The sequence below is a fragment of the Bactrocera neohumeralis genome, chromosome 6 (assembly GCF_024586455.1).
Source record: "Bactrocera neohumeralis isolate Rockhampton chromosome 6, APGP_CSIRO_Bneo_wtdbg2-racon-allhic-juicebox.fasta_v2, whole genome shotgun sequence".
NCBI lineage: Eukaryota > Metazoa > Arthropoda > Insecta > Diptera > Tephritidae > Bactrocera > Bactrocera neohumeralis.
The window spans coordinates 30,194,040-30,209,014 of record NC_065923.1 but is presented as its reverse complement, the minus strand read 5'-3'; the positions used below and the strand labels follow the sequence as shown (position 1 = coordinate 30,209,014).

At 31.9% G+C, this 14,975-nt stretch overlaps 1 protein-coding gene across 1 annotated transcript in view; it reads left to right on the top strand.

Annotated features, from left to right (window-relative positions):
* The first annotated feature begins 3,523 nt into the window (after positions 1 to 3,523).
* Positions 3,524 to 14,975, top strand: part of LOC126761219 (proton-coupled amino acid transporter-like protein CG1139) — a 32,334-nt gene continuing 20,882 nt past the window's right edge. Inside the window, exon 1 of the mRNA XM_050477206.1 lies at positions 3,524 to 4,025. The gene's annotated coding sequence lies outside the window, so the exon portion shown is untranslated. The remainder of the gene's footprint in view (positions 4,026 to 14,975) is intronic.

Sequence of the window (14,975 nt, the reverse complement as noted above, 5' to 3'; positions counted from 1 at the left end):
AGGGTTATGTGTACATAAATGATCAGGATGACGAGAAAAGTTGAAATCCGGGTGACTGTCTGTCTGTCCGTCCATCTGTCCGGGCAAGCTGTCTGTCTGTCATAGATGAGCGTAAACGGACCATGCCACGCCCACAAAACGCCATTAATCGGAAACATAAAAAGTGTCATAACTAAGCACTAAATTAAGATATGAAACTCTAATTGGGACAGGAAACTGTAGTGCCCCGCGCTATGTGTGGGAAAACATTTTTTTAAAAGTGGGCGTGGCCCATTTATTAAGCTTAATGTACACTAAAGCAACAAGAACCAAATTTGCCCAGCACAAATATTATAAGATCTCCTACGGACAGTGTAAAAATGGGTGAAATCGGAAGATAACCCTGCTCACTCTCCATATAACGGAACTAATAAAAACACTAAAACGCAACACAATTAATAAATATTAAATTTAACCTCTGAGATCGTATATGATGACTCGTGACCCGACGGACCGATTTCGACTAATTTTAGAACTTGGCATTCTTCTCATATTCTTATCACACAGTGCGAAATAGGGCGAAATCTAAATACAACCCCACTTTTCATAGGGAAAATTTTTAAATTCCATTTGATTCTTTCTATTTTCAGTACACAAATCAAGAAGTAATTAATATAACGTAATACAATTCCAAATCCAACCAAGCCCCTAGTTACCGAATTGTGGACCAGTATCTATGGTTGACTTTTGACCAAAAATATCGGTCAACGTATGGGATATACAATTAAAATTCAGAGAAAATACTTTCTTGCTAATAAAGAGTGATCCGTTTCGAGGTTCCCTATTTGAAAAAAAGCACAGAAACTTCAAATTTATGGGAAATGTTTACTATCATTTGAAAGAACTTTATTCAGCACTTATTTTTTGAAAATTATCTCTTTTAAATGTTGGCCGCGGCTCCGTCTCAGATGCTCCAACCGTTGAGTACTACATATGTTCTATGACTTGTTCGAGCATTTCGACTGGTAACTGGCGAATGAGACGCATGATGGCTTGCGCAAAGGTCTGAATCGAAGTGGGATTGTCCGCATCGACCTTAGACTTTAGATATCCTCACAGGAATAAATTTAACGGTATGATAACACACGATCTCGGTGACCAATTGACTGGCCCAAAATGTGAAATTATCTGCTCAACGAAGTGTTCTCTCAATAAATCCATTGATTAATGCGGTGTGTGGGAAGTGGCGCCATCTTGTTGAAACCAAATGTCGCGAGATCACGAGCTTCAATTTTAGCAGCAAATAGTCGGTTATCATGGCGCGATAACGGTCATTATTGACGGTTTCGTTCTCCCGGCACTATTTTTGAAGAAATATAGACCAATAACAACAAACCATTGTTTTTTTCTGGATGAAATGTCAACTCTTGAATGTCTTCAGGTTGGTCTTCGTCTTAACTGCGGCAATTTTGCTAGTTTACGCAGCCATTGAGCCAGAAATGAGCCTCATCGCTGAACAAAATGTGGCATGGCATTGACAGAGGGTGTTTTTCTTTTCACGGTGCGCATGGCTTTAATCCTTGTAAGTTCCAAGAGTTCGGGTTATACCCAAACTTAGCCCTTCCTTACTTGTTATACTCTCGCAACAAAGTTGCTAAGGAGAGTATTATAGTTTTGTTCACATAACGGTTGTTTGTAAGTCCTAAAACTAAAAGAGTCAGATATAGGGTTATATATACCAAAGTGATCAGGGTGACGAGTAGAGTTAAAATCCGGATGTCTGTCTGTCCGTCCGTCCGTCCGTGCAAGCTGCAACTTGAGTAAAAATTGAGATATCATGATGAAACTTGGTACACGTATTTCTTGGCTCCATAAAAAGGTTAAATTCGAAGATGGGCAAAATCGGCTCACTGCCACGCCCACAAAATGGCGAAAACCGAAAACCTATAAAGTGTCATAACTAAGCCATAAATAAAGATATTAAAATGAAATTTGGCACAAAGGATCGCATTAGGTAGGGGCATATTTGGACGTAATTTTTTTTGGAAAAGTGAGCGTGGCCCCGCCCCCTACTAAGTTTTTTGTACATATCTCGGAAACTACTATAGCTATGTCAACCAAATTCTATAGAGTCGTTTCCTTCAGGCATTTCCATGTACAGTTCAAAAATGGAAGAAATCGGATAATAACCACGCCCACTTCCCATACAAAGGTTATGTTGAAAATCACTAAAAGTGCGTTAACCGACTAACAAAAAACGTCAGAAACACTAAATTTTACGGAAGAAATGATGCACCCAGGCTTTTTTAAAAATTGAAAATGGGCGTGGCGTCGCCCACTTATAGACCAAAAACCATATCTTAGGAACTACTCCACCGATTTCAATGAAATTCGGTATGTTCCTGATGACATGTACAAAATATGGGTGAAATCGGTTCACAACCACGCCTTCTTCCAATATAACGCTATTTTGAATTCCATCTGATGCCTTCTCTGAATAATAAGAGTATATACATTAGGAACCAATGATGATAGCGGAATAAAACTTCACACAAATACGGTATTTGAAAAATATGTAAATGACTGATAATGAAATCTCGATTATCACTTTATCGTGCGAGAGTATAAAATGTTCGGTGACACCCGAACTTAGCCCTTCCTTACTTGTTTTTGGTTTCTGGTAAAATTTTAACGCATAATATTTCTAAAAATTCTTCAATTGTTAATCAGAAATTTTCAATAATTTGTTACTATGTATGTACATAATATGTATATATAGTACATATATTTCTAAGAACTTAACATATATTAATAATACATTTGTGTTTGTATTTATATTGAGAAAATAATCGCGAACTCGGCGCACAATTTTCACATCACCCAAAGTGCGATCTGTCGCGATTCGGCAGCCACGCAAAGCACACAAACATACATACAGATGCATATATATGTGATTGCATGCAAATCTACCGAGCGTGCGCGCAAATTTATGGCTGTTTTTTGATTAAAAGCGCACAAATATTTATAAATTGACAAAATGGACCGACCCTAATACAGTTGTCAGTGCAAATTCACGAAAATTACACCTTCGAAATATAACCACAAACGCGCAAACATACATACAAGTGCATTTTCATGCCACTATAGATGTATGTAGCGCTGATGTATGTATGTATGACTGTTTATTGTGCTCGTGAGTGATGCAAATTACAAAAGTACAAGTACAAAAGCTGTCAAAAGCATATGTACGCGTTTGTATGTATGTATGTACATTTACACAAACAAAACTATATACCGCAATACGCGCCGAGCACAAATATGAAATGTACACACGAGTATAAGCGCATACACGCACGAACAGGTGTGTGTATATATGTATATCATGATCTTTTATGTGTGTGTGTATTTTTGTATGCGTGTTTGTGTATGTGCGCGCACTTAACTACCCACTAAACCAAAGTAAAAGCGCAATGTAGCGCGTTGCGCCGCTGCGCGCCGATTCTTTGCGGCAGTTTTCAAGTCGTCACTTAAAACGCAGTGGCTCAATGTGAATTGGATTTAGTCGTTAACGAGCGGCCAACAAGATCAGATCAAATTCGGAGATTCAGTTTTGGTTAACGCATACATACACACAACTACCGAACTAGGCATATATAAAAGCAAACATACAACGGAACGGTGTTTATATACAAGTGCAGGCGGTCTACGCACACATATACCTAAATACATAAGCACACATACATACATACACATATATGTGTTTATATGCATATCTAAATAGTTAAAAAAAATTAATTTGAGCAGTTGAGATCAGAGTGTGATAATAACTAGAACAACCAAGTCACAGTAAAGCAAACAAAAAGAGCAACAACAACAACAACAACAAAAGACTGTTAATTTATAGAAAAAAGTTGAGTTGAAAACGCGTAAAAAGGTGTGGAAAAACAAAGAAAAGTGTAAAAAAGTGAAAATTCGCAAAAACAACACGAAATTTTTTCCGCAAAAAGCAACAACAACAATAACGCTATTTGTTAACAATTCGAAAGGTAATTGAATATATTTGAGCTTATAACGAAAAATACTCGCGCAAAATATTTAGCGCTTTGATTAAAAATACAAAAACTTGCACTTACACACACAAAGACACTTATACATATATAAAATACATTTAAGCACAAAGTAATTGGTAGAAATAGAAAAACTGCTGCAATCGCTGCAATAAAAATTCAAAGCTGCAACGCAAAACATCAGCTAATTATTGACTGCAATTAAAATTGGCATTTCAGCGCATTAATTCCGCGCCAATGCACAGCCCAGCTGCTGGCAACTCTAAGCATTGTTACCATACCCGCAGCAAGTATTGCTTGCAGTCGCGTACTTTATGAAGGCCTTCGAAGGTTTTTCGGCACAGTTGTTACTATTGAGGTGTAAAGTTTACGATTGGAAACGAGGCAAAGAAAGAATTTGCGGAATTTTATTGTTTTTATGGTGTAAGCAAAACTTTTAAAACAGTGGATTTTTTTTAAATTTTCTGCAGAATTTTTTTTTATTTTTTTGTCTTTTTTTTAATTTTTCTTGTGACATTTTAAATTAAATTTTTATTTGTAAGAATTTTTTCTTCAAATTTTTATTTTTTTATTTTTTGTGTTTTTTTTTTAATTTTTCTTGTGTTATTATAAATTAAATTTTTATTTGTAATTAGTCTTTTTATGATTTTTTTGTGAATATTTGAATTTTGGAGTTAGAAAATTTTTAAAAGAAGTGAAATTTGTATATGTATATATACATATGTACGTATGTATATAGCTTTTTTAATTTTTTGATATTGGAATTTTAATTTCTGTTTTTTTTTATTTTTTTAAGAATTTTATTGTCATTTTAGTTAAAAAAGTTAGTTAGAAAAAATTTAAAGTAGTGGATTTTTGAAATTTATTTTTAATTTTTTTTTATCTTTTAAGAATTTTACTTTAACTTTAGTTAGAAAATTTTTAAATTAATATTTTTTAAGAATGCTATTTTAATTTTAGTTGGAAAAGTTAGTTAAACAAAATTTTAAAAGAAGTAAACTTTATGAATCTATTTTTAATTAAGAATTTTTTAATTTTAATTTCAGTTAGAAAAGTTATTTACAAAAAATTTAAAAGCAGTTAATTATTTAAATATATTAATTTTTATCCTTTTTTAAGAATTTTATTTTAATTTTAGTTAGAAAAGTTAGTTAAAAGAAATTTAAAACACTAGACTTTAAAATATATACACTTTTTAGTTTTTTTTTAAGAATTTTATTTTAGTTTTAGTTAATAATGTTAAAAATTTTAGAACAGCGGATTACTGAAATCTATTATACTTTTTAACAATGTCTTTTTTATTTTAAAAGCAGTGGATTTTTCAAATATACATATCGTCATCTGAAATGCAAAATAACGTATCATCAAAAAATTCGAAATTGAGTGTCTTATTGAATTTTTTCAAAATTACATACATAATATTTTATTTCCAACATTTTCAGGTTCTGCGATCAGATACATTAAACCAATTTTAAACAATATTAAAAATTTATATATGTTTTTTATTTCGTGTTTTTCATGCCAATTTTATTTAAATGTTTTATTTTTAATTTGACGATATATATTGTTTTGATTTTTTTAAGAATTTTATTTTAATTTTTTTATATTAAAAAGTTTTAAAATATTATATATATAATATTTAGAGCAAATTTTTTAAATTTTATTTAAATTTTTATTTTTTAATTTTATTATTTCTTTTTTTTTTTTTTTTTTATTTTTTTATAAATTTTTTTTTTTTTTTTTTTAATTTTTAGTTTTAGTCAAATTTATAAATTTTTATAAATAATTTTTTTGAATTTTTTTTAATTTTTTTTACTTTAACCTACAAAAGTTATTATTTTTTATTTTTTTATTCTTGTTTTTTTTTTTTTAATTTATTTTCCATTTTAGATGTTCGCTACTATTTTGTTTTAATTTATTTTTTTGTTGAAAATTTAATTTATAACGTTATTAAATGATGTTGAATGTTCGATGTTAATTTTTTTTACAATATAGGGTTTTTCGTGGTTTAATTTATTTATTATTTGTTTTTTTTTTATTTTTTATTAATTTTTTTTTATAATTAATTTTTTTTTTTTTTTTTTTTTTTTAATTGTTTTATTTTTTTATTTTAAATTTCTTTACTAATTTTAATGTTTTTTTTTTTTTAATTTTTATTTTTTTTAGTTTTTTTTTTTTTATTTCTAGGATTCTTTTAAATTTCTAGATATTTAATTTAATTTTATTTTTATTTATTTTATTATATTTCTAATTTTATTTTTATAGTTTTCAATTTAATAGATTTAACTTTTTCTTTTTAATTTATCAATTATCTAATTTGATATTATTTTTTAATAGTGTATTTTTTTATAAATTTTATTTTTTTAATTTAATCTTTTTTAATAAAATAATTTTTAAAATTGTTAATTGTACATTTTTTCCATCTTTATTCTGCCCATTTCAATTATTACACACAGTTCACAGCTTAGTAATACTGTGCAAAAACAAAAAAAACAATAACAACAAGTATGCAAGCATATTAAATTTGTATTAAATTTTAATGTTGCTCATTGCTGTAACTGTTAAATTTAACCGCATTCAAGCGTTGGTCTCATGGTTGTATGTGTGTGTGCACACGCCTGTCTGCAACGTGAATTGTAAGTTATAGGTCAGAGCACGCGTGTTTATGTGCCAAATAAAGTGTAGCTTACATACATACATAAATCACAGTTGACACTAGTTAGAACTGCTGTGATTAACGGCTACAAATGAGGCGATGGAAAGTAGTGCTAAGGGCAGAGACGGTGATTTACACCGATCATAAATATTTTAAATCTAAAAACAAGTGCCGATTGTTTGAAATTTCACTTGGATATGGAGGTTAGGTGTGGCAAATTATTACAGTTAAATGAAAATATAAATGTAATAAGAAATATAATGCTATTATTAGTATAAGAATTTCAAAAAACAAATATTATTAAAAAAATATTATTAAAAAAATAAATGTTTGTGTTTCTTTGCACACAAAAAAACATTTCTTATATTAATTTTTTAATAATATCATACTAAACATGCTTTTCTAAAAAAAATGCTCCCAAATTTTCCTCAGTGAATTTAACTAGTCCGAACCTCTCTTTATTAGTTCGTGTCAGTGATCCGGTTTTTAAACACTACTCTCCATTTCTTCATTCACTTGTTGCCTTTAAATGACCGAATATTCATTTGAATTGCAGTATGTACTCGGTATTTTTGAAATATGTAAAATACGTCATCTGGTCAAGAAGAAAACTGTCAACTTGTATATAAAGTCCTTTCAAATTGTTACTAGCGACCTCTTTAGGTAATCCAAACGAGCGCTCTTTAACATATCAAATTCCAGGTATACCTTTCAATTTGTTTATAATATAGCTGAGGCGGCCATTTGTCCGATTATTTCATAATAACCCTATCCTTTTTACTTTATGATTCAATAAAAAAAATTATAACCGAAAAACTTAAGCGATTACATGGGTTTCCTCAGGTAAAAAACAGCCTTTTTTCAAAATTTTTTTCTTATATAAAAAATGAAATATTTTAATAGAATTTTTTGTTACAAACACACACTATTAACAAAGAAATTCTGAAATTTTTAGAATAAGATATTTTAAACTCAAATTGCGAGGCCATTTCCGGCAACCCTTCGGAAAACAGATGCGCCCACATTGGCAGCATAACTTCTTATAGGGTCATCAGAAGTGAAAAATATGTCTTTTAGTTAAAATCTTAACTGAGAACTTGGCCGAGGGAAAAAAAAATGAAAATTGAATTTTTGGCAAACATTTTTACAGAAATTTTACAATTTCAGTGAAAATTTCGTAACACAGTTTTTTTCCAAATAGTTGTAATCCAAAAAAAAAATCTTCAACCAAGTCTTAAAGAATTGTATCTCCAAGACCTGTGTAAAATTTCATGAAGATCGCTTAAGTAGTTCTCGAGAAATCTTGTCAACCGACTTCAAAAACACAGTTTCGAGAAAAACGCATTTAAAGACGGCGCACTTAGCCTAGAACGCTTCAAACGTACAAGTCCTCAAGGCTTTAACTAGGCTACGAAACCTAGAGAGAATTTAATAAGACATAAAGAAAACACGATTTTAGATTTTAATTTTACTTTAAAAATGGTTTATTAGATATTTATGGTGTACTGACTTACACTGCTCCCCTAAGAAATGGCAATAATTCCAAATGTGTTTGAAGAAAATGTATAAGAATTTCATTGATTTGGAAGTACAGACTTTAATTTTCTCGTTTTTTATTGTTATAGAAACCTAACAGTAATGCGAGCATTAATAGAACAATTTTGTTAAAATAACTTTTATTGAAATAGATTAAAAGAAATAAAAAAATTTGAAAAAAACTAAAATAAAAAAATTAGAAAATGTAATTAAAAAAATTAAAAATTCTCATATCTTAAAAAAATATATATATATATATATATACATATATATGTATATAATTTCCTAAAATGCAAAACAACGTATCATCAAAAAAATTGAAATTTATTTTTTTGTTTTTTACGATTCACTACATCATATTATTTACATATAATATAAGTACATACACATGTAGCATTAATTTTCAGCTTCCGCTGTCAGATATAACCATTTTATAACCAAAACTCAAATTTTGTTGCAATATGAGTGATTTCTATGATATGTATATTGTAGTTTTTTCTTCGCCTGTAAACTTATGAAAAGTAATGTTACGTTATTTTGCATTTTAGGTGACGATATATCAAATGTACATATCGTCATTTGTTTATATGTAAGTGAATATATCAATAGCATTGCCCCACTGAGCCAGCACTGCGTATACGCGACATTCCTGTATCAATACATTTTCATTACTTTTGTATTTATTTAGATATATCCATATAATATATGGCCATATGTAATATAAATATATCTGCGTCATGCTAGTTAGTCTAAGATTTATTAAGAATAATTGCAAATAAAGTGATCAACATATATAATATAAATACATACATACATATAAATATATAAACTCAACGCTTTTATTGCAAAGACCATCGAACACAAAGTAAAAATATATTTCGCTTTGTTTTTCCTGGCTGCGAAGTGTGCGAATAACAACGGAAACGGAAATTGTGCGTAAATCACAAGCGCAACAACAACAACAATTGCAATAAAAACCACTGACTAAATATAGCTGTCAGATTTCGCGCTTCAAACAGCGATTTTTATCAATGTGCACATTAGTGACGCCATTAAATTAACCGCAATTCGAGATGAGCCGAGCTGATCGCAGACTTTAAGCTGCGCTCATAACATGGTTGACAACATGTAATACATACATCTATATGGTATATAATTACGAATGTGCGATACAATGCCTATATACATATACACAGATGTGCTCATATCTCTCGCTCGCTTGTGTGTGGGTGGCGGTCAGTCACTCATACATACACATACATATGTACATGCTTCGAGATATGTTTGCTCGTGCCGTTTTGAAGCGCTAAATGTGACTTAATAGCACAAAATATAAACGCTTTGATTAGTAGCTGCTCGAAAAACGGGTTGTTTTGCTTAAATTCACGTTTTTGCTCGTTCTGCGTTTGTGATTATGCAACATGAAGAAAGAAGAAAAAGTGCAAACGCATGCAGAAGCGATGATAAGCAAACCTTATATATGTATATAAAAACATGCATATATGTATATGAGTATATAACACATTCTATCGACACTTTAATATATTCAGTAGCTTATGGCTTCTTTGCGCAGCTTACAACGTCCAAACTTATAAGAACACTTCGCGTCTGTTTGTCTAAATCTTATCACTTTGTCAGAAAACGCCGCGTCATTTAAACATTAACTTTTATCACCTTTAAAAACGCTAATCCGTTCACTTAAGTGCAGTGGTTAAGACACACAAACGCAAATTACTTTTATTGCCGCTGAGTAATGACTGCTGACGGTGCGGCCTTCCCCTTGACATTGCTATTTTTTGTTGTGTTTTTTTTTTTTTTAACTTGAAGGTACGTTGAAAAACGCTAAATAAGAAAAATCCGAACGTTTTATCTAAAATTTGCTTTTACTTCACTTTCTTAAATATTTTCTTTGCAAACAAACTACTTAAGTAATTTCGTTATTATTTAAACTGATGAAGATCTTCCTGTTCTGAGGGATTTGGAAAAATTTACAATGAAGATAGAAGTAGAATATATGTGAGCAAAAGAATATCTCTGCGCGCTATCTCTTTTCAAATATTTGACATGTGAAAGGAAGGAAAGACACAAGTTGTGCTAATGTAAATGGCTCAATTGACAAATTATTGTAGAAAATGGAATTATTTTTATTGACTTTAGAAACTAATTTTATTATTATATAATATGCGAAAACAGATTCCAGCAGCAAAGAGAGAAGCGTAATATAATTGAGCAAACATCACTGAAGATCACTTGCTAATCTGAACAAAAATTAATACATGATTCTTTCCCCGAAGATATTGAATCGCCTACTTCCAAAAGTAATTTTTAAGATTACTGACGCTTATTTAGAAAACTTAAAAAACCGTTACCTTCGGTTGTACCGAAGCTATAATACCCTGCACAAACCCAAAAAGTTTCTTAGAACTGAATCCGATCGTTCTGTTTGTAAGCTATATCCGATCTGAACAGTTTCTTTGGAGCTTGCATAATTGCCAAAGATTTGCCAGGCGTTTTCAGTAACTTGGCATTCCGTGTAGAATGGACACACTAACTACCTTGGTAGAGTTCAAGGCCCATCTAGAACCTCTGCCGTACTTTGTGTCCGGCACCTGGTTTCATATTCAACTGACAAAGTGTCAGTTCTTCCCGCATTCGAGTTTTATCTACAATCACCACGATCCTCCACGGGGGCCAGTCTGTATGAACAGGTTGCAGTAAACTCCAAGGGCTCCTGCTCTCCGCGGTACCAGAATTTAGTCCCCGGTTAGACCTCGTAGCCGAAACTACTACCAACTGTTGGACCCCATGCGCACATTATACATACATACCATTCACACAAAAAAATAACCCTAATATTCAGGTAAACGCCTTCGCCGCCTAAACAACTCACGCCCAAAGGACCCTAACTGAACAGCATTTCGACTAGTGGAGATCACACCGCTAACATCTTAACGCCCATTAGTCCAGCTAATCTCCATACCACCCAGATCCCTAAAGTCCGAATACATTGGGCATTGTACAACTACATGCACCCAGTCCTCTACCATCATTCCGTTCGTTTATATATAACGGTTGATCCAAGTAGATGTGCTTTTTTCAATAGCTTTTTTTATGACAGATCACGCATGAGTTATATCAAACTGTCATGTTATTTTTTGTTCAGTATTGTTTGGTACTTCATCAACGAAAGTTTTACGCTTGAATAACGTTTACAAATCGTTCAACTTTATAACAAATTTACGTTCTATCACCCATCTTGAGAGCCAGCATTTATTATTGCATAATATTCGACCGAATAGACCACGTCCAGCACGCAGTAAAGAAAATATAGCAGCCGTAGCTAAGAGTCTACTCGAAGGCCATGGAGAGTCGATTCGGCGCTGTTCGCAGCAAATCAAAATCTTAACTTAAAAGCATACAAAATACAACTTGTGCAATAACTGAAGCCGCTCGGCGACGTAGCCGACCATTTGAGGCCTGAAATGAAAGCTCGTGAGCGCCACTTCCCTACACATCGCATAAATCAATAGATTTATTGAGAGAACGCTTCAGTGAACAGATGATTTTAAGTTTTGGGTCGGTCGATTGGTCACCAAGATCAAGTGATATCATACCGTTATAGTTTTTCCTGTAGGGATATGAAAATTCTAAGGTCTATGCTTTGATTCAGGCCTTGGAGCACAACAACACGTGTGTCATTCGCCAGTTACCAGCCGAAATGCTCGAACTAGTCATCGGTAATTGGACTCAACGGATGGATTATCTAAGACATAGCCGCGGCCATCACTTGAGAGGGACAATTTTCAAAAACTTAATTCCAAAGAATGTTCTTTCGAATGATACCTGTAATACACGTTCCCCGTTAGATTTGAAGTTTATCTCTTTTTTCATTAAAAAAGTAGGGAGCCTCGAAATTAATCAGCCGTTAGAAGTAAATTATTAAAATAAGTTTAAAAATCCCTTAGTAAACAATATATTGTAGTTTGAACCTCACAAAGGAAATCTCGGCATCTTGAACAAATATTTGAAGTATGCAATAACTATCAAAATTGTTAAAGTTCTCAGGCCAGTGCTAAATTATATGTTGTTCCTTGTGCTAGTCGGCATAATCGAAACAAGTTTTGGTCTGAATTATAAAGCAAGGCGGTCAAACCATTATAGATAAGATTAGAATTGAAAACTCTTTTCAATTCGAAACATGATTGCTGCGTAGAAAATTCTGTTGAGTAATCTAATCATATTTCCGCTTTTCGAACGACCGGACTTAAGTCTTATTTCACTAAATTAAACAGGGCCTTAATTAAAAAAGGTATCAGCAGTTCTCTTTATAAGTAGTTTCATCACCCTCCCTCTTCTTCTCCCACTTCGCTACTTCTTCCTTTCATTTGAGTGACAATATCGAGCAGCATCAAGTTCTAAATAGGTTACGTCCAAAAGACACCACTGTGATATAGTCTCAAATATCTACATCACAGCTTTATAAATATTAGTTATTCATATTTATTAAACTATTTTATGCTATAATTAAAGCAATAAGCAAAAAAAATAATCAAAATCTATGTAAGCTCAGTTTAATCCATCTTACACTACATATGCCTCCACCCTAATGTATGTATGTTTAATGACGCGAATCGTTCTTAACACCACTCTTCTTTGTTTCCCAAATAGCTGGCTATTAATTATCGTTAAACTGGAAATATTCAATCATTGTTTCTAACACATACATACACACATATGGCATATATTTCTTTTCAATGTCATAATCACTAATTCGATTCTCCTTTGACCCAATTCATTAGCTTAAATCGATGTTACTTAATTGCTTGGCTTGAACAGGTTTTCAAACGCTTTTTCATTAGGCTTTCAGCTTGTTGCATTCACTTCCGTGTACAACACGCACTCGCTCACAGCATTACATATGGAAATGTGGCCATAACAAATTTATATTTTCAATTACGTACATATAAATATGTACGCATATAATAAAGCTCTGACAATGAATTTTATGTTGAATTTTGTTTCTAGTTTAATTGTTCGATTGTAAAATTTAATTACTTTTTTGTGTTCTTGCATATGTTTGCATGTATTTTACTTAGTGTATTTTTCGTGGACCTTTGTTTCTTCTTCCTATATAGTATTCATAAATTATTTTATTTTTTTATAGTCAAACATTTAAACTAAGTTTACAAGATATTTTATGTGTTCTCAAATAAATCCCACTCATATGATTTCGACAGCAGAGAAAATTACTCATAAACTTAGAGGTTATAAATTTCTTTGACTCACTCGTTGATTAGTTCAGATTGTATCTAAAATTAAAAACCAGTTAGTCGTAAAGGAACTGCGTTTAAAATAAAATTTCTTTTCATGAAAACTATCCCTGATGCATTTATGACTTGTCAATCTAGTTAATCAGAATCGAAAAAAATCATGACTAATCGATAACTTGTTTTATAAATCACCACTTACCAACTATGTGAGAACTCAATGAACATATGAGCAAAAAATAGTAAGACTTTGTTCATAATATTAAAATTTTTAATTTATTCTGCAATATCTATGTCGTCCCGCGATACAGTTGTAAAAGTCAATTTCCGGCGTAGCCTTCAATGCCCATTCACGTTTAGTGTCTTCAATTGACTCAAAACGGTTTCCTCAGATCGGTTGTTTGAGTTTGCTGAATAGATAAAAATCACACGAAGCTAAATCAGGCGAATACGGTGGTTATGGCACGATATTGTTTGAAAATTTGGCGAAAAATCACGTAGAATGAATGCACTATGCGGCGATGCATTATCGTGCTGCAAAAACCAAGAATTGTCGGATCATAATTCGGTCCTGTTTTTATGCCTTCCTTGTATAATATATACATTAGGAACCAATGATGATAACGGAATAAAACTTTACACAAATACGGTATTTGAAAAATATGTAAATGACGGATAATGAAATCTCGATTATCACTTTATCATGCGAGAGTATAAAATGTTCGGTGACACACGAACTTAGCCCTTCCTTACTTGTTACAAATAGCTTTGCGCAAACGACACATAACACTCAAATAAAATTCCTTGTTGACAGTTCAGCCGGCCGGAAGGAAGCCGGAGTGCACCACACCTCGATAATCAAAGAAAACTGAAAACATAACCTTAAATTTTGACCTGCTTCGACATGGTTTTTTCGGCTTTGGCTCACCTTTGCCACGATGTTCGGCCGATTGGTCGTCTGTTACCGGGTCGTAAGCATAGATCTAAGACTCATCGCCAGTAATAATTCGTTTAATGATATCCTGATAATCGAAAAACATTGTTTCACAGATGTTAAGACGACGCTGTTTTTCGAAAAATTGATTTTGGAACAAATCGTGCTTTCACTTTTCTTAGACCCAAATAATCTTTCAAAATGAGTTTCACTGCTCCTTCTGATATTCCAAAGATGCCAGTAAGAGCTCTGACTGTTAATCGTCGCCCTCAGTAGTACTTTACAAAATTACTCAAATAAAAACAGAAATATTCCAGAGCCAAACGCTTTTCTGTCAAAGTCAAGGCATGTAGAGATGATTCGAAAAATCTGACAGGAGATAGAGCCCTTAAAATACCAGTTATATAAGATTTTATAGAATCCTACAATGTTTTATATCATATTTTTATTATTTTCTATTGAATAGTTTAATATAATTTATGTGAAATAATTGATTTTTTTTTTTTAATTTTCGTTTAAGTATTACTCAACAATGA